Consider the following 18921-nt stretch of genomic DNA (forward strand, 5'->3'; position numbering starts at 1 on the left):
GCATCTTTTAATTTCATGGCTGCAGTCACCATCTGCAGTGATTTTGGGGCCCAAGAAAATAAAGTCTGACACTGTTTCCCCATCTATTTGTCATAAAGTGATGGGACTGGATGCCATGATCTTAGTTTTCTGAATGTTGAGTTTTAAGTCAACTTTTTCACTCTCCTCTCTCACTTTCATCAAGAGGCTCTTTAGTTCTTCTTCGCTTTCTGCCCTAAAGGTTGTGTCATCTGCATATCTGAGGTTGTTGATATTTCTCCTGGCAATCTTGATTCCAGCTTGTGCTTCTTCCAGCCCAGCGTTTCTCATGATGTACTCTGCATAGAAGTTAAATAAGCAGGGTGACAATATACAGCCTTGATGTACTCCTTTCCCTATTTGGAACCAGTCTGTTGTTCCATGTCCAATTCTAATTGTTGCTTCCTGACCTGCATATAGGTTTCTCAAGAGGCAGGTCAGGTGGCTGGTATTCCCATCTCTTTCAGAATTTTCCAGAGTTTATTGTGATCCACACAGTCAAAGGGTTTGGCATAGTCAATAAAGCAGAAGTAGATAGTGGTATAGTTCAAATAGGAAGGCAGGATAGATTGTTGTTGTTTAAACCAGATTTAAAGACAATACATTGATATCCTATCACATTCTGTATGTGAAAATCACTCAGTCGTGTCTGACTCTTTGCGACCCCATGGACCATATGGTTCATGGAATTCTCCAGGCCAGAATACTGGAGTGGGTAGCCGTTCCCGTCTCTAGGGGATTTTCCCAACCCAGGGATTGAACCCAGGTCTCCCTCATTGCAGGTGGATTCTTTACCAGCTGAGCCACCAGGGAAACCAACACATTCTGAAGGTGATCAATTTTTTTTGAGCTTATAGATTTAAACATATTTGATTTGTTTTAACCCATCCAAATTATTATTATCATGATTGAAGCTCCAACTGTCCCATCTTTGCCCAGTGAAATCTTCAGGTGGACTGGGAGCCTTTTTGAGATGATCCTAACAGTCTTTGATAACTTCCTTGGTATTTGAGAGACAATATATTCTAGGCCCTTCTTGTTATTTTCTGCTACAGACTTGGAATCAGCCATTTATTCCCCAGAGTCTCTGATTTCTTTTAGTGAGAAACAGCATTTCAGGACCACAGTTTGGGTCCTAGGAATGCTCACTGCTAATAGGACAGTCATTGTTTCTACTCAGTCTCTTTGTCTATTTCCATATATTTATATTTATATATGTTTATAACTTTTATATGATACATAAAATGTAAATGTTTAAAAATATACTTTCCAAATCATTTAATAAGTTGAAAACAACATGATGTGTGCTAAGTTGCTTCAGTTATGTCGGACTCTTTGTGTCCCACTGGACTGCAGACCGCTAGGCTCCTCTGTACATGGGATTCTCCAGCTAAGAATAGTGGGGTGGGTTGCCGTGCCCTCCTCCAGGGGACCTTCCCAACCCAGGGATTGAACCCACGTCTCTTATGTCTCCTGCATTGGCAGGCAGGTTCTTAACCACTAGTGCCACTTGGGAAGCTCAAACATCATGATATTTCACCCCAAATGACACTCTCAATGACTTTCCACTCCTATTATTGTCATTCATAAGAAATTTAACATTGCCTTAATGTCATCTAACATAGAGTCCATTTATCTTCAAAATAGCACATGCTGCTGCTAAGTCGCTTCAGTCGTGTCTGACTCTGTGCGACCCCATAGACGGCAGCCCACCAGGCTCCCCTGTCCCTGGGATTCTCCAGGCAAGAACACTGGAGTGGGTTGCCAGTTCCTTCTCCAATGCATGAAAGTGAAAAGTGAAAGTGAAGTCGCTTAGTCATGTCCGACTCTTAGCGATCCCATGGACTGCAGCCTACCAGGCTCCTCCATCCATGGGATTTTCGAGGCAAGAGTACTGGAGTGGGGTGCCATTGCCTTCTCCCCAAAATAGCATATACATATTTTTAAAATCCAGATGTATGCATTATACTTGACATTATGCCTCTTTCATTCTCTTTAATATAGAACAGTATCTCTCCATCTTTTCTTTTTCTTTCCTGACACTGACATTTTGAAGAATCTGAATTGTTTTATTGAAAATAGCATAGTTCTGGATTAGTCCTAATGATTAGATTCATGTTAAACATTTTGGCAAAACTACTGCATAAATGATATTGTGTATTTCCCCCTGTAGCTTGTGAAAAAGAGGTACAGAATATAAATTTATTCTGTTATTACTGAGAAACAATTTGATCACTTGGTTAAGGCATGTCTGCTAGATATCTTCACCATAAACATGTATCTTTTCCTTCTTAATTAAAAAAGAATCTGTGGGGTAAAGGACCTGTGGAGTGATAACTATCTTGTTCTCCAGTGAACTTTCACCCAATGGTTTAAGCATCCTTTACTAATCCTTGGCTGAATCAGTTATTATCTAAGGGTTACAAAATGATGATTTCTAATGAAATGATTTTGTTTCTATACCTTATGTCCTTCTCTGTAAGTTACTCTCTATAAAGAAGATCTTTTCCTCTTTCTCTCGCGTATCACTTGGGGAATCATGGACTTTTAAAATGATATTATTTAGTACAGCCAATGGCAACACTTTAGAGCTGGCTCCTTCAAAGAAGGAGTACTTGGTCACTACCAAGTATACTTTCTGCTTTTATGAATTTGCCTACTTTGATAACTCATACCAGTGGAATCACATAGTATTTGTCTTTTGGTTTTTTTCTAGCAACTCACATCCCATTTCTCATTTTAAAATGTGTTGTTACAAAACTGAAGAAACACAATGCAGATTAAAAGACTTGACAGCATCATCAAGTTTCTTACACAGTTTTCAACCTACCAGAAAGATAAATAGTGAACAACAGCAGGACAAGACATCTCTCCCCAGTTGCTATCAGTAGTAATTAAAACTAAAAATTATATCAAGTGAAAACAAAATAAAGATGGGGTGAAAAAAGTCCTCTAGGTAAATGGCTTTTCCAGCCATTTTTGATTTTTTTTTTCTTGAATCATCACCTTATTTGATTATCTCTACATTTTAAAAAGATCCCCAGAGCTGCCCTTGAGGTTAAGCACATTGTTTACACCACTGGGCCAGTTGACAGGTGCCCTGTCTTAAGGGGAGGCGAGGAGGGGGTTGGGAACAAGGAGAAAAAGCTACAAGCTGTAGCCTCTGACCCAAGGCAACATGGCTTTTCAACCCTGGGGAGACTCCCTCAGTGACTGATTAAGGGCTATGTTAGAAATGTTCAGAGAACAGAGGAAGAATTCAGTCCAGTTTAGTCTCTCCCCACTGAGCCAGAAGGGTCTCCAGTGCCTCTCCCTCCCACAAGCCAAGTCTCACCTTACATGCCCTGTTTCTTCTCATGTTAGATGCAGCTTGCCTGCAGATGCCTGAAGAACCACCCTCAGTGGGCATTGCAGGACTCTCACCATGCCTCCGTCAGCTGGAACCACATCACAGCTTGGATGTTATGGGAAAAGCAACCGCATTCATTGAGGTCCACCTCACAGCCCTCAGATGACAGAAGCAGCAGTTCCGAGGCACCGCCTCCTGTTCACCAGGAATCAATTCCAAGCCCAGCAACAATGTCCTGCAGGCAATTCTGCATACCTGCAGTGGCTGGAGTAATAGACAACCCGCTGTCCATGTGAGTGGCTTCTCCTGGTGGACCGCAGACCAGGTCTTGAGCCAGGTTATTCCCTTTGTAGGAGTCTGTGATGTGCTGGGGTTGAAATTTGCAGAGGATGGGGCAAATAGCCAGTGGGGGTATGCTGAGGTGGTGGTAGCCTCTGAAAACCCGGTCCACAAAATTATTGGAAACTCTTTCCAGAAAAGTACTTAATGGAGAAAAAGTGGACGTGGGGTTAGCCACCTGGCAGACCTGTCATAATTTGAGGCAGAGGCTCAGAATGTGAATGTGTTTAAGTCTCAAGAGTGGAAATAGGTATAAAGGACTAACACAGTATTCTAGTAATTCTTCTGATGGCCATACATTGAGAACCTTGTACTCACACCTGCCTAAAAGGATAAGCCCTGCCATGTGCTGCCTGACTTCAATCGCTCTCCTCCAGTCCTTCACCTGATGAGTCTGGTCTCAGGCCCAATTCTATCCCTACCGCCTCTCTCCTCAACATTTGGAGTCTTCCTCTTCCTTCTGGCATCTCCCACGAGCATCTCCTGCCCCTCCATTACCTCCTTTTGTAGCTATACTTCTCCCTGGGCCATTCCACCTGCCCTTTACCTCAATCCAGCCTTATTTCCTTCACCAAATGCTACAGTAGGGCCTCCATCAGATATTTACATGAAGGCCTTTGACCCCTCTATCCACCTTGGCAGACAAGGTTTAGGCTTTCGACCCTCAATGGTGAATGAAGCTGAATTTGGAGAGATCATGAAGCAAACCAGAGCAATGCCAACTTCAAAGTGATTTCTGGAGCTGGCACAGGGGACTCCAGTGACTCGACTGAGATGCTGCACACAGCTATTGCTGTTATCAAACAGTCTCAGGTCACCAGTGATGAGTGTTGCTATGTCCTCATCTCCCTTAAGTGGTTCATGGCACTGAAGCCAAGTCCTACAGTGTGGGTGCCAGCAGGAGCTCTTCCAGAAAAAGACATCTGTTCTGGGAGAAATCGTCTAGCTAGTCCCAAGAGAGCAGCAGGACAGCAGGAGGCATCAGGACCTGCTTCTTAATAAGGATCAGCATGATGGTTATTTCCAAGAAAGGAACCAGGAGCACGAGAGACACCAGAATAGAGAATGGGGCTGCACCTCGGAGAAAGGAGTCTGGCTGGAAGCATTTTTGTTTTTTTTTAATGGACTTGTATCGCTTCACCTTCATCAGGCATGTTTTGTGGATGCACCTGAGAATTTCAAAGCCCTGGATTCCTCTAAGTGGGAAGAAATACTCCCCTCCATCTTCCTAGAGAAGAGAAGCTCCTCTTTGCCAACAGAGGACACAAGGCTTCACCTGAGGTAGATGGACGATGATTCTTGTCCTTTTCAAGATTAATCCCACCTTCCATCATTGCCATCAGACTTTTTAATTGAAGCATAGTTGATTTACAATGATGTGTTAGTTTCAGGTGTATGGAAAAGTGATTGAGTTACACATATACACATATTCTTTTACAGATTCTTTTTCATGATATATTATCATAAGATATTGAATATATTGATAGTTCCCTGCGCTATACAGTATGTCCTTATGGTTTGTCTATTTTATTTATACTGGTGTATATCTGTTAATCTCAATCTCTGACTTTATCCCTCCCCCAACTCCGTTTCCCCTTCGGTAACCATACATTTGTTTTCTATATCTGTGAATCTATTTCTGCTTTGTAAATAAATTCATTTGTATCATTTTTTTGGGTTCCACAAATAAGTGATATCATATGATAATTTGTCCTTTTCTGTCTGACTTACTTCACTTAGTATGATCATTTCTAGGTACATCCATGCTGCTTCTTTTTTACGGCTGAGTAATATTCCATTATATATATATATATATATATATACACATACATACACACACACACACACATACACACACCACATCTTCTTTATCAGTTTATCTGTTAATGAAAATTTAGGTTGTTTAGAGTTACCATCTGACCCAGCAAGCTCACTTCTTGACACATAACTGGAAAAGATAAATCTCTTTTTACAAAAGATACAAGACCCTAATATTCAGAGCAGCATTATTTACAATAGTCAAGACATGGATATCACCAGATTTTAATAATTTGGGTCAGGTCTCTGCATAGCCCAAGCAGTACTGTGGCAGCAACAGACATCTTTCTTACTGGAAGAACTTCAGGATCTCACTAAAATGTACTGACAGGAACATGTGTGGGAGTGGATCTTGAGTGTGTTGGATTGAGGGAGGTAGAGTATGAAGGGGAGCATGGTATAGGGAGCATTTATCAACCCAGGACCACCGTCCCAGGGCTCAAGATCTAATTTCCTGGCAAGGACACTTAATAGGTTGCTGGCTGGGTTCTTTGTTGGTTGGACAGAAAAAATAGCTTACAACAAATGAGGCAGAGGTGCCACAGCTGCCTGGGTGAAGTGTGGAGAGAAAAGTCAGAGGGCTTGTTAGCACTGGTTTATGACAGGACACCGAGACCCTAACCAGTGACTGTGTTCCCTAGGAAGAGGGTCCAGAAGACAGCCCCACGACTGAGGCAACAAGGAACACACTAGCGAGAGAGGCAGTGGAAGAGGCAGCAACGAAAAGTCAAGGCACTGTCCTCCGTAGGCCTAACTGAACCCCTGGCTCATCTGGCTCCAGCGCAGACCTCGGCAGGGGACCCTGGAGCTGGTCAGTGGACAGTCCCTCTGAGTGACATGTCTCACCTCAGGCACATGCCTGGCCATCTCTCTGCTTTCTGCCTTGGGACTTTCTCCAAAGTCTGCTTGGTCCACATGGACGTGATGTAGAAGTGTGGGAGTGTTAACGCCTTAGGGGAGGAACTTTGGAGAATGAGGAACACGCAGTGAGTGAATGACCCCTGCCCCCCGCCACACTGTCCTTCAGTGGGACAATCCTGGGACACACTGGCCACAGTTCCTCTGAGGACCTGTGATGAGACAAGTCCCTGATGTCCACAGCGGTAAAAACTCTCCCTGTATTGACCTCAAATACAGGCTGCTCTAATGTCAAAAAGTCACCGTGTATTATTCTTTCTCGTATTCTGTCTCCTTCTCTCAGCAGCCACACTACTGCTCCTTGGGGCCACCTCCCAATTCAACTCGACACCCCAGCCTGTGTCTCATGCTTTGTTTTCCGGGGAGCCCTATCTAAGGTTCTTCTTCTGTGCTTAAACTTGGGAACCAGTTAGCATATTATTATTATGTTGAAACATCCTCATTTGGAAAACATATCCCAGCTTAGCATTAACTGATTATTGGTGATACTGCCAATCTAAGAGCTACATTTCACTTTCTCCACTCCAAGTTCATTTAGGGGAGAAGCAGTGTTTTTCCCATACCCCTCACGCTGTCCTTGATGGCAAAGCCAGGTAAAGCTCACAATACATTATGTGTGAGCAAAGAGGCAGAACTACTGTATTTTATAAAGAGCAGTTATTATTAAAAGCAATAAGTGAGCCTAATTAGGTCCAGCACATCTGAAAGTAATTGCATTGCCTCCTGTAAGCATTTTAGTGTGTCCAAGTGCTTAGCCTTAATTCTCCACACTAACTCTCACTGATTGTTTGCTCTGCCATTTGCTAAGACCTGCCTTTCCTAAGTTATCATCGCTATTTATTCTGAATCTGTATTTTCAATCTGTAAAACATTAGATGGCTCTGCTTCCACCTTTATCAGGAAAAAGAATCTTTCCTGATTTAGATCCCAGATCTTGAAATGTTCTCTCTCTGGCAGACCCCAAGCCTCACCACTGCAATTTGAAAAGCTTCCAGAATCCCATTTCCTTCACAGATTTCCCTCTGAGGAACATAATATTGCACTGGCTCCAGCCTCTGGAAACCTGGAATTACCCAGAACCTCTCTTTCCTGAACTCCCCAAGCGGCCCTCAGCACCTGGCAGGCACTGAGACCCAGATGGGTTGTTAGATGCTCCTTTGTCTTCAGTGTCATGGTTTTTAAACTAGAAATTCCTTGACATCAAGAATAACATTTTTGTAACTCAGTTCCTAGTACAAGGTCATGAACCGTGAAACACAATACAGTCTTTTTTTAATGAAGGTAGAGTCAAGGGTAAGTTCAGGGAACACAAAAGAAAAAATTAATATCTAGCAAGTGAACAACATTTTGATCGGGTTAATATTAGAAGGCTCAGTGAGTTGGTTCACAGAGCTATAATATAGTTCTTAATACTTAGAAGCCTAAAGTAATTTAAAAACAGACAGAAATAAGTTGTATGTGCTGGAGAGAACGGCGTCACAGAGCCAACACATTCCTATATAATTCTGAGTGTTCTCTATGGTATAAAGACAATATAGTAACAGCCTGGATGCATCATTATCATTGTGTACGTTTGTGTCTTACAGCCCTAAAGGGTATAAGGAAAATTATAGAACCAGAGAGGAGCTAAGTCCACTAATCGAATATTTAAGAAATATTAAGTATGGATGGAAAGATGGGATTATCTCATTCAACTCCCTGATTTTATACGTTGGTATTGTCAGAAGGATACAGGCCCAGCAATGAGCCTTTGGTATCCTTCTAACATGAATGCGGGAAGAAAGCTTGTTGATTCTCCTCATCTGCAGGTTTATCAGGAAGCCAGGAAAGGCTTTTAGGGATCTATATAGAAAGGAAAAAAAAAAACACCAAACTGTAAACTAAAGCTTTATGAACACATACATTCATCATAGGCTGTTTATAATAGCTGGGAAATTAGAAATTACCTGAATTCGAATAGTAAGGTAAGAGTGAAGTAAATCATAAGATAATGTACAATGGAATATTGTGTAGATATTAAAAGTGTTTCATAAAAAAATTAATACCATGGGAAAGAGCAGGATACTAAATTTATATAGAGAGTATTATCTCACCTGTGTAGATATCAATGCCTGGATAGAAAAAAATACAGACAAAAGCATCCAAAATGGTAACTCTGGATAGCGTGTATCTTTGGATGCTGGGATGCTGGTGATTTTAATTTTTTAAAATAATGTTCTGTACTTTTCATAATGATTTTCTAACGGGAAAAATTTTTTAAGCAGGAACACGTAAAATTATTTAAAATATATTAGTTAATATAAACTATAAATTTTTACATGAAAGATAGTTTTCAATATCTCTGCATCAATCTTTTAAAAAATTTCTTATTGGAGTATAGTTGCTTTACAATATTGTGGTAGTTTCTGCTGTAGCAAAGTGGATCAGCTGTATGTATATACATAACCCCTCTTTTTTAGATTTCCTTCCCATTTAGGTCACCACAGAGCACTGAGTAGAATTCCCTGTGCTATACACTAGGTCTTCATTAGTTATATATTCTGTATCAGTCTTCGAATAAGAGAGGGTACATGTAGGGAGAAGCAAGACTTTTTCTCATAGTATCATGCTGCTGTGGGTAGTTCTGACATGCAAAATACAAAGAGAAGTAACATCACAAAATTTTACAGTGAATTTGTGACTCCGATAAGAAAACTATTAAAGTTCTAGATTTGGGTGTTTTGTTTTGTTACTCTAGGCACAGCTTCAGGTTTTCTTGATTTTGTTTTGGGTGATAGTGTAAAATCAAGGTCATTGTGAGTTCAAGTCCTCCAAGAAGTAGATGTCAAGATGGGGTAAGATGAGGTACAAGAGAGGTGCAAGAGAGGGTAACAGCTGTAAGCACAAATGGAGAGAGAGCAGGAGAAGGGAGAGAGAGCTTTCAGATGGAAGCAAAGTCTGACTCTCGTGGAAAGAGAATGGGTAGGAAGGTTGGGTGGTAAAAGTCTCAGACTGGGTGTGGCTCCCAAAGAGGTTCAGCCAAGCCAATGGGAAGTTCTCAAACTAAGTTAGCCATTGAAGTTGTCTTTGGATGAAGCACAAGCTGGACTCAAGATTGCCGGAAGAAATATTAATAAACTCAGATATGCAAAAGACACCACCCTTATGGCAGAAAGTGAAAAGGAACCAAAGAGCCTCTTGATGAAGGTGAAAGAAGAGAGTGAAAAAACTGGTTTAAAACTCAACATTCAAAAAACTAAGATCATGGCATCTGGTCCCATTACTTCATGGCAAATAGATGAGGAAAAAATGGAAACAGTGAAAGACATTATTTTCTTGGGCTCCAAAATCACTGTGGACAGTGATTACAGCCATAAAATTAAAAGATTCTTGCTCCTTGGAAGAAAAGCTATGACAAACATAGACAGCATATTAAAAAGCAGAGACATCACTTTGCTGACAAAGGTCCATAAAGTCAAAGCTTTGGTTTTGCCAGTAGTCATGTATGGATGTGAGAGTTGGACCAAAAATAAGGCTGACTGTTGAATAATTGATGCTTTTGAACTATGGCATTAAAGAAGACTCTTGCGAGTCCCTTGGACTGCAAGGAGATCAAACCAGTCAATCCTAAAGGAAATCAACCCTGAATATTCATTGGAAGGACTGATGCTGAAGCTAAAGCTCCGATACTTTGGCCAACTGATGCAAAGAGCCGACTCATTGGAAAAGTCCCTGATGCTGGGAAAGATAGAAAGCAGAATAAGAAGTGGGTAACAGAGGACAAGATGGTTGAATGGCATTACTTACTCAATGGACATGAATTTGGACAAGCTTTGGGAGATGGTGATGGACAGAGAAGCCTGGTGTGCTGTAGTCTGTGGGGTCACAAAGAGTTGGATATGACTGAGCGACTGAACAACAACGTGTTTCTTAGGAACAGAACACATTTGATCTTCATCATGTTCATTCAGTCACTAGAAGCAGCCTGTGGGAATTGTGGTGGTGGTGGTTTAGCCACTAAGTCATGTCCAACTCTTGCAACTCCATGGACTGTAGCCCAATAGGCTCCTCTGCCCATGGGATTTCCCAAGCAAAGAATACTGGAGTAGGTTGCCATTTCCTTCTCCAGTGGGAATTGTGACCTTGGCACAAATGCAGTGGTACATTCAGAGGGGCAGCTAGTAGGGCAATAGTCAACTATGCTCATCACAGCAGATATCTGAGCAGCACAAGTTCGGGGCCACCACAGTCATTAAGATGCACTTAGAAGATGCACAGTCATTAAGAAGGAATAGTTCCCTAAGTCTTTAAACACAGAATGAGTGACCATGATGTTTTCTTTAAGTTCATCACTATAAACAGATGTGCCAAGAGGCATTTGTGGGCTTTTAATGACTATTACTTTCTAAGTGCCTCACAGATATAGAAATACTGTGTTTATATTCAACTTCTCTAGATGAACTTTGGTTGGGTACAAGCAGCTCATCTATTCTGCTTTACCTGTGGCTTTGTTTTTGCTAATTCCCTATTTCAGGTAAATATAATAAAGATAATAATATATTGTAAATGAAACACCAATTCAGAACATTTCACAGCATTTCCTTTGGAAATATTGGCTCAACGGAGACTATAATTACTGGAAAGCAGAAATGCAATGCTGTCATACAAACTGAAGTGTTTCTACTATATCTCAGAGGCATTTAATCAATTCAGCCAAAGCAATCAACAAAACCAGTTGTTTATTGTTGGAATTCCAAATCACCTAATGAAAAACTGGGTTTCTTCAGATTTAATTGACTAGATGTTGAACTGCTGTGACAACATAAATCAGCATGCCCAAATGGTCTTAAGGTGGCAAGATGGCAGAAAATGCACTATAGCTGATATTAATGAGTAAAACTCCTTCCAATTATTTTACACTTGAAACAAAACACTATTGCATTGTAAAATGGTCAAAGTAGCCAGGAAGTGTGAATGATGTAATAAGTGTTTATTAATTTTAAAAATCCCCTTGCTATGATAACTGAGAGGTAATTGTATATTAAATCTTTGTCTCTGGGATCTTCTTTACCAGCGTGCCTTTGCATTTCTGGGACAGAACAATTCCTATATGCCCTGCTCATGCTATGAGTTCAATGACAAGTTCAATGACTACTTTTTTGTTTGTTTTCTTTTATCGTGGTAAGAATATTTCATATGAGATATACCCTCTTAATAAAACATTCTCATTGACTATAGTTAAAGTGTCGATCTCTAGAGCTTATTCATCTTGTTTAACTACGACTTTATGCCCATAGATTAGTAAGTCTCTATTTCTCCTTCTTCCCATTCCCTAGAAACCACCATTCTATTCTTGGATTCTATTAATTTGATTACTTTTGATACCTCATACAAGCAGATTCATGCAATATTTATCTTCTATGACTGGCTTATTTTACTTAGCATAATGTCCTCCATGTTGTCACATATTGCAGAATTTCCTTCTTTTTTAAGGCTGAATTCAATTATATGTATATACCATATTTTCTTTATCCTTTCATTTGTCAATGGATATTTAGGTTGTTTCCATATCTTGGCTATTGTGAATAGTGCTGCTCACCCATAAGTTCTAATAGGTCTTTGAGATTCTGATTTCAGTTCTTTTGGATAAACACACAGAAATGGGGCTTCTGGTTTATACAGTAGCTCTATTTTTAATTTTTTGAGTTATCTCCATGAAATGGGGGCTGCACCATTTTACATTCCTACCAACAGTGTGCAAGGGTTAAAGTTTGTCTACATCCTTGTCAAAACATGTTGTCTTCATAATAGCCATCCTAAATATATGAAGTGAAATCTCCCTGTGGTTTTGATTTTCATTTCCCTGATGTGTAATGTCATCGAGCATTTTTTCATACACCTGTTGGCCATTTACATGTCTTCTCTATGAGAAAGGTCTATTCAACTCCTTAGCTTATTTTTAAAATTGGTATATTAGGAATTTTTTCTATTGAATTGTAGGAGTTCCTTACATTTTTTGGAGAGTAACCACTTATCAGATATGTAGTTTGTAAATATTTTTTCCTATTCCATACATTGTCTTTCTGTTGGTGGTTTGGGGTGTACAGAAGATTTTCAGTTTGATGTAGTCCCACTTGTCTATTTTCATTTTTGTTGCCTGTGCTTTTGATGTCATATTTATGGAGCATTGCATAGACCAATGTCATGAAACTTTTCCTATATGTCTTTTCCTAGGAATTTTATAGTTTCAGGTCTTTCATTGGAGTCTGTATTCCATGTTGAGCTGATTTTTGTGTGGTATAAGAGTCCAATTTCATTCTTTTGTCTGTAGATATCCAGTTTTCCCAGCACCAATTGTTGAAGAGACTAACCTTTCCCTATTCTGTATTTTTGGTGTTCTTGTTGAAGATCAGTTGGCCATATATGTGTGGATTTATTTCTGGGATCTCTATTCTGTTTCGTTAGTCCATAGGTCTGTCTTTATACTGGTACTACATTGTTTTGATTATGATAGTTTTGTAATATATTTTAAAACCAGCAAGTGTGATGGCATGAATTTTGTTCCATTTCAAGATTAATTTGACTCTTTATGGTCTTTTATGCACCCACGTGAGTTTTAGAATTGCTTTTCTATCTCTGTAAAACATGTCAATGGAATTTTGATAGTGATTTCTTTGAATTTGTAGATTGCTCTGGATAACATGAGGATTTTAACATAATTACATCTTTTAATCCATGAACATAGAGTGACTCTCAATTTGTGTCTTCTTTCATTTATTTCATCAATGTTTTGTAGTTTCACTATACAAATAATTTCCTTCATTAAATTTATTTCTAAATATTTGTTTTTGGTGCTGTTGTAAATGAAATTTTTTTCTTAATTTCCTTTTCAGATTGATTATTATTAGTGTATGGAAACATAACTGAATTTTGTATGTTAATTTTACATCCTGCAACTTAACTGAATTAGTTTATTAATTCTAAGAGTCTTCTTGTGGAATCTTTAGGGTTTTCTACATATAAGGTTGCCGGGAGCCGGCATATTGCATATTGAGTGCATATTGCATATTGAGTGCAGCACTTTCCACAGCATCATCTTTCAGGATCTAGAATAGCTCAACTGGAATTCTGTCACTGCCGGTAGCCAGTGTGAGGAACTCCGCCCATGACAAAGGTCATGAGGAAGGAGGCTTGGCATACGCAAAGGCGGGATTGAGCTTCAGGAGTCCCCCTGGAAATTCTCGAGCATATACCCCCAAAACCAGAGTCTGCCTACTTTCTGCTTTGTGCTTTCACCTACACCTCTGACTTTACGGGGGGCTGTCCCCCACTACCTCTCTCTGAAAAAAGAGTTAGCTTACAGTTCCAGTTAATAATTCCTGGGTGTGACAGTGTTTAACCTACAAACTCCTTTGGAAATCCTCTAGCCTGCCTGAATAGGTTTTTCCGGCCACATGTGATTGTTCAGAGCCTCCCAACTGTGAGAGGCAGGAGATGTTCTAAACTGTCTAAACACAGATTCTTTTGAGTAGTTAAAAGATTGATTAGAAATTGTATTGGTGAAGGGATTTTCACTTGTTGGGCCAATGTTTGCTGCTAAGTTTCCATATCCCTTACCTGCTGTGTCCCTGGCAGTGTATTGATTAATATAATTGGTGTAAGTAGTAGCTTTAATGTTTGTAACCTGGGACCCTTGAGTTAATTCTTTTTCTTGTTATAGCCCACCACACCTTTGCTCCGTAGGAATGCAACTTTATCTAATGCTTTTGGAGGGTGGCTCCTGACCAATCACCTTTAGAGAAAAATAAGTTTTCTGAAGCAAAGGTCTTAAAATGTTAACAGGCCTCCGGGCCAGAAGATGATGCAAATCACCTAAGCTTTTGATATGATAAGTTTGCAGGAAGAAAGCCTGGCTTGCTGCATGACTCTACCCCTTCCCCCATTATCCTCTATGCATAATTTAAGGTATAAAAACTACTTTGGAAAATAAAGTGCGGGCCTTGTTCACCGAAACTTGGTCTCACCATGTCGTTCTTTCTCTTACCTTCTGGCTGAATTATTCAGCCTCTTTTCTCCACTGAATTTCCTCACTGAGCTATCCTTATTTCAGCCTCTTTTCTCCACTGAATTTCCTCACTGAGCTATCCTCATTCTATTACTCTTTATATCCTTAATTAACGTTTAATTAAGCAATTGTTTCCTGATCTTCGCCTACGCCGTCTCTCCTTCGAATACCCTGGATCAGCCGGGGCTGGTCCCCGGCATAAGGTCATGTCATCTGCAAATTGGGACAGTTAAACTTCTTCCTTCCTGATTTGCATGTGTTTTATTTCTTTCTCTTGTCTAATTGCTCTGGCTAAAACTTTTAGTACTATATTGAACAGAAGTGTCAAGAGTGTACATCCTTGCCTTATTCCTTATTTTAGAGGAAAACCTTTCAGTTTTTCACCATTAAGTATGATGTTTAAATGTGGCTTTTCATATTTGGTCTTTATTTCAGTGACTACTTCTTGATCTGATTTGTGTTACTCTAGGATTCTAAAGGAAATCAACCCTGAATATTCATTGGACGGACTGATCCTGAAGCTCAAGCTCCAGTACTTTGGCCACCTGATGCAAAGAGCCAACACATAGGAAAAGACTCTGATGCTGGGAACAATTGAAGGCAGGAGGAGAAGGGGATAACAGAGGACGAGATGATTGGATGACATCACCGACTCAATGGACAAGAGTTTGAGCAAGCTCCAGGAGTTCGTGAAGGATAGGGAAATCTGGCATGCATTTCATGGGGTCGCAGAGTCGGACATGACTAAGCAACTGAACAACAAAAACTCTATGAAAAGAAGGAAGGAACCAGACCATTTCTGTCTGTGATTCACTTTCAAAGTGTGGTTCCTGGACCCAGCAACATCAGCATGTGCCCAGGAACTCATCAAAATGCAAATCCTCAGGCCCACCCCAGACTTACTGAATCTGAAACTTTGAGAGTGGGGCCAGTAATTTGTGTTCCAACAAGCCATCTGGGTGATTACAATGCATGCTTGGAGGATGTCTGACTAACACCATTTCCCATGGTGTAGTATTCAGATAAGTATCAAAGACATATTAACATGTGTTATGCAACAGAAGATTCCTTATTTGAATAAGGTTGGGAAATCTGGGGCTAAAAAGGTTAAGTAGAGCCCATGGGCCGTGCCCCTCACAGAAGTCCCTACAGGTCACTCCTCCAGACCTGCCACTGTGTACATGTGCCTATTTATGCCCCACAAATAGCGCATCCCTTGTTCTTTCTCCAAGAGCCCAGTTCCCCATCTCTCTTAGCCACACACACACACACACACACACAGAGAGAGAGAGAGAGAGAGAGAGAGAGAGAGAGAGAGAGATCCCTTTCCCTTGCTTCAAAGCCCAACTTTCTTTTTTCCACCCCAGTATGACAGACAGGAAGGAATCTCAGTGTGGACTGATGCCCCACTCCCTGCACTGCAAGGCACTCACAATAACAGTCAATATATTAACCAAAGTGTAGATTGTGGTGCCTGCACGTAGTCGTGTCTAACTTTTGCAATCCTGTGAACTGTAGCCCGCAGGCTCCTCTGTCCATGGGATTTTTCAGGCAAGGATACTGGAGTGGGTTGCTATTTCCTCTTTCAGGGGATCTTCCCAACCCAGGGATCGAAACTGCATTGGCCTGCATCTCCTGCATTGCAGGTGGATTCTTTACCAGCTAAGCCATTGGGGAAGCCTAAAGTGTAGGTTGTTCAGTCCTAAATAACTATTCTTTGGGGACACATTCAGTGCAGTTCAAATATATATTTAGAAAAAAGACACTTTTTTACTGAAAGGACACAGTCTTGCTAAGGACATATCCAATTCCTATTTCTAAACTGAATGAAAATATTTCAGTCTGAGGCATCTATATTTGTATTATTTCAGTGGTTCAGGGCTTGCTTTTCCAAAATTAATCTGGGATTATTTGCTTTACATCTATCCACAATGCAAAATGCTTGCCTGCAGAATAGCTTCTGTTTCCATTTTAATATGCACAAATTAGTTATGAACCCCGAAATAGTTTTCAGTTTGGGCAACCTAAAATTCAAAATTTACCTCTAGCAACAGGAAGAAACTGCAGGCAACTTAAATTACTGGTTTTTCTCTGAAATTGTGGCTACTCAGTAGGACTAAAGGAGAGAGTCCAAATTACTTTTTCATCTACTAAAAAAACTAAAATACCCCAAAGCTTTAAAATTTTACTTTGTTACATTGTTGGGTCATCATTGTAAGCCAAAGAACAGGAGAACAAGCATGCAGAAAAAGGGACTACTCCAGCCTCTAAAAAAAACAATATTGCATTTCTTGCCTGCTTTTGCATCAATCAAGAAATATCCCCACAGGATGCGCTAACTACAAATGTCTAGTGGTGATGTGTGGAAGAAATCTTCCAAAGCCTGGATCTTGAAGAAAGCGGATAAAATCTGGGCAACACAGAACTTGGAGATTAACTCAAGTGTGATTTGAGATTCAAAACCTCTGAAAGGAACATGCCAGATCATGCCAAGTTGCTCACGCCTGCTCATAATGAGACCAATTTGGTTCTGAAGGAGAAAAGGCGTTAATATAAGGGTTGCTGGCAGGGCAAACAATAGATGACGTCTCATCCCATTATATCCTATAATAAGTGTGTGTCATCCTAGCCTTTCCTCTAGTTCCTCTGACTCAAATTCATGCATTGTTAAAAACTTATTAAAATGCATTGAATCAGAGCTCGGTAGACAACAAAAATAGAGGGAGTTTTTGATGCCAAGCCAAATAATTTTGGCTTTTCTTCCCAATGTTCATGTAAACAAACTGCCAAACACCCATACATATGAATGGAAAATTATTCATGAAAGGGGATGTTGACTGAAATTCTCAGATGAGATACGACAGGGAACTAACTAACGCACTGACATGTTGTCTGTGGAGGGCTGTTCCTTCACTTAGTGTCATATCTCATGAGCAGATATTTCACTTCACACTGTCCACCATTAAACACAAAACTCATGTGTAAATTACACTTATTAAAATTCAAGTCTTTCTAAGTAAAAATATAAAGACTTTCCCAAGTCCTGATTCTTCTTTCTCTATGAGAGAAAAAAAGAGAAAGATGTGTGGAATAATTGTTCTGAAAGTTTGGAGGTCAGATCTTAGAAACTGATCACTGATAAACCAATCACATCTATTTCACATGGAGCAACAAAAACTCCCACGGGAGTTTGATGACCCGGAATCTAGCAAGATGACAGCAGTAAAAACATAACTAGATTTTGTGCTAAATAAATATATGCTAACAGTTGTGTTTTCATTGGATGAGGGGTTATAGATTCTAATTAACTTTTGAAGCAAGTCAGGAAATAAAACTTTAGTTGCTGAAGAGACTTCTAAATGCCTCCCATCGTCCACCCTCCCCATTTTCTACAGTCATAGAATTTGAAGCTGGGCACATGGTTTTCCCCTTGTGGCTCAGGTGATAAATATCCCCCTGCAGTGCGGGAGACCTGGGTTCCATCTCTGGGTTGGGAAGATCCCCTGGAGAAGGGAAAGGCTATCCACTCCAGTATTCTGGCCTGGAGAATTCCATGGACTGTATAGTCCTCGGGGTCGCAGAGTTAAACACAACTGAGTGACTTTCACTTTCACAGGGTCTCCCAGTTTGTCTACATATCCCAGGCTCCCTTATAAGCCAGGTGTGACCTATGGCAAATTTCTAATCAAAAAGCAGGGAGAAGTGATTTGTGCATCTTCAGAGCTGTGCCCTTAAAGAAAAGGGGCATGCTCTCCACTTCCTGTGCCCCCTCTCCACTGGCTGAAGTGTGGATGAGCATGTAGGTTCAGGTGAGGGCAACACCTTAGTCACCAGGACTAACAAGATAGAATCCTGGGTCCTCAAACTGTGGTGTTGCCCAAGCAGCCCCTGACTGCTCATATACAATTAGAGAAATAAAACTATCTTGTTTTGCGCTTTCCTGGTGGCTCAGACAGTAAAGAATCTTCCTCCAGTGTGGAGACCTGGGTTCGATCCCTGGGTCAGGAAGATCCCGTGGAGAAGGGAATGGTATTCATTTCAATAGTCTTGCCTGGAAAAATCCCATGGACAGAGGAGCCTGGTGGGCTGCAATCCATGGGGTCACAAAGAGTCAGACAACTCTGACTGAGTGACTAACACACAACACAACACATTTATATGATCTTTCACAGAAGTTAAATGTATATTCTAATAAACGCAAACTATGTTTGTTAATAATGAAGAATGTAGAACTTCCAATCCTCTACAAACAGGGTTAGTAAATTTCAGGCACAGGCCAAGTCTGGCCTGCTGCTTGTTTTGTAAACAAAGTTTTATTGAAACACAGCCAGGTTTATTCATTTGGGTATTGTCTCTGGCTGCTTCACACTCTAACATCAGAATTGAGGAGCTGTGACAGAGACCATATGGCCGACAGGGACTAAAGTATCTATTA

The 18921-nt window shown here is 40.5% G+C and overlaps 1 long non-coding RNA gene and 1 pseudogene across 1 annotated transcript in view; one reads left to right on the forward strand and one right to left on the reverse strand.

The window, feature by feature from the left end:
- Positions 1-3074: 3074 nt before the first annotated feature.
- LOC113899510 lies at positions 3075-5085 on the forward strand (annotated as a pseudogene).
- Positions 5086-5553: 468 nt separating this feature from the next.
- Positions 5554-18921, reverse strand: part of LOC113900203 — a 61944-nt gene continuing 48576 nt past the window's right edge. Inside the window, exon 3 of the long non-coding RNA XR_003513086.1 lies at positions 5554-8284. This is a non-coding gene — a long non-coding RNA (uncharacterized LOC113900203). The remainder of the gene's footprint in view (positions 8285-18921) is intronic.

The sequence above is a fragment of the Bos indicus x Bos taurus genome, chromosome 10 (genome assembly GCF_003369695.1).
Source record: "Bos indicus x Bos taurus breed Angus x Brahman F1 hybrid chromosome 10, Bos_hybrid_MaternalHap_v2.0, whole genome shotgun sequence".
Lineage (NCBI taxonomy): Eukaryota > Metazoa > Chordata > Mammalia > Artiodactyla > Bovidae > Bos > Bos indicus x Bos taurus.